This window comes from Belonocnema kinseyi, chromosome 5 (assembly GCF_010883055.1).
Source record: "Belonocnema kinseyi isolate 2016_QV_RU_SX_M_011 chromosome 5, B_treatae_v1, whole genome shotgun sequence".
NCBI classification, from domain to species: Eukaryota; Metazoa; Arthropoda; class Insecta; order Hymenoptera; family Cynipidae; genus Belonocnema; species Belonocnema kinseyi.
Genome location: NC_046661.1, coordinates 74406342 through 74408749, shown reverse-complemented (window position 1 = coordinate 74408749; position 2408 = coordinate 74406342).

The following is a 2408-nucleotide window of genomic DNA, read 5'->3' as shown; positions in this document are numbered from 1 at the left end:
GAAATTTATATATTTTTTACAGAATTTTGAAATTTAGTTAAAGTAATTGCTAATCGATTGAAAATTTTAAAACTTTGTGTCAGTATAGGGAAAACCTTCATTTGCACCATATTCTTAGCCCATAATTTTAGGATTTTTTTCTACAGACATTTTCACTATAATCTGTACACAAATGGAGTTATCTGACTTGGATAAAAGTTGTGAAAACAACGCTTGATTATAATTATAATTCTAAAGTTACAATGAACGCCACTGTCATAATCTTTTTTTCATTTTAACCAAATCCTTTAGCTTGTACGTTATTTTGGATTTTCTTTTACATCGAGTTCCCGCTTTGGTAATCGATCGCATTTTGAGAACTATGGGAAGAAAACCTATGTAAGTCTTATATTAGGTTTTCTGAAATAATAAATAAATAAACAATAAGTAGTATAGCAAACCAAAGAGGCTACGACGCCAGTTACCTACCGAGCAAGGTTCTGTTCCATACTGATTTAGCGATATATAGATTACAGACCATGAATCGGTAATGCACATTCCTGAAAAAGATCGAGTCTCAATCGATATATCAGTCATCTTTTTTGTCGATCCTCCTCTACCCCTCCCCTCCCCCTCCTCTGCATCCTGATCCTCCTCCTTCTTCTGTCTCCTCTGCCTTTTCTTTTTCTATATCTTCCTCACCTTGTAACATTATTGCTTTTCGCTAACCGGGGATTGACTTTGTGTTTATTTATATTCTTCAATTGATTACTGCACTTGGCTGATTTTAATAAGTGATCTTACATATACCAAAAATTATATTAATTTTTGGTAATAATGTTACTGCATTTTAAACTTGTCTCAAAAATATTTATTTTGATCTAGAGATTCGTTCAATTTTCGTTTATTTTATCCTTTCCAGTAAATTGCAACCAACAAAATACATTGATTCTAATACTGATAGGATATTAAAACTAGTCCTTAACATTTTACAATTATACTTGAAAATTATTTTTACCACAAGAAAATAAGTACGACGAGGTCTTAACAATTAAGTTAACTGCAAAGTCGTAACGAGAAAGTGCAATGTTATTATGTTTAAATTAGGCTTTTTATAAATGAGGTTAAACTTTATTCGCAAGAGGTCTTAACATTTGCGTGAAGTGCAAAGTCGTTACGAGAAAGTACACCTTTATTATATTTAAATTTGACTTTTTATATATGAGGTTAAACTTTATTCGCACAACGAGGTCTTAACATTTACGCTAAGTGCACAGTCGTTACGAGAAAGTAGAACTATATTTATTTAAATTTGGAGACTGACTTTCTGATTTTCCTCTATATATTTTTTTTGATCCATTTTATTTGATTAATTCCCCTGAATTTCACTCGCACAATGAGGTCTTATCATTTAAATTAAGTGCAAAGTCGTTACGAGTTCTTTTTTTATTCCATTTTTATAAAAATTCTAAGTAAAAATGTCCATATAAATTCTAACAACCATGCACAACGAGGTTTCTTTATCGAAAAATAAAGTGCAAAGTCGTTACAGTAAAATTTCGCACACTATTTTTTTTTTACTTATTTCAAATCCCCGCACTAAACTGCAAACATGCACAACGAGGTCTCCACATAAACGTCGAGTGCAAAGTCGTTACAATGATGCATTATGATGCGCTATCCACTTTAGAAATCTTCATTACCGACTAATGGTAATACCGACTGTCGGTAACTCGTTATAAAAGAAAACCTTGCTCTTTCGATAACTGACGTCGAAGACTATTTGCTACGCTGCTACAATAAGAATCACAAAAAGCAAACTCTGGATATTAAAATATTTTTCCAGGCTCCACAAACTTTATAAACAAACACACAAACGCACAGCAATCGTGAATTATTTCCTCGTGGGTGATTAGACGTTTGAAAATTATACAGTACAGTCTCTATGGAAAAATCTTTCTGAATAAAGTGAAAACTACGCCTTCTGCGACTACATTGTATCGTTTGTATGAAAGATTTTCATTAGGTGAGGCACTTACTAATCCCAAGCGTCCAAATAAAAAGCGACCAAAGCGATCGGATGAAAATATCGCCTTGGTCGCTTTTTATTTGGACGCTTGGGATTAGTAACTGCCTCATCTAATGAAAATCTTTCATATAAACGATACAATGTAGTCGCAGAAGGCGTAGTTTTCACTTTATTTATTATTCTCCATGCACGTTGAGTTTTCACAATTGACTTGTTTTGTTGAATGTAAATTTCAACAATCTGAGAGCGTTGGCGTGAAGCGTACTACTCCATGGCAAAAATCTCCTTAGACTGATGCTTCAAACGCGCTAGGTCATTACACGATCTGTCATCTCTGTCAAAAGTTACAGTGTTGCCAAATCTTTTCGTCGAATATGGCCAACCCTGTACATACATGCAT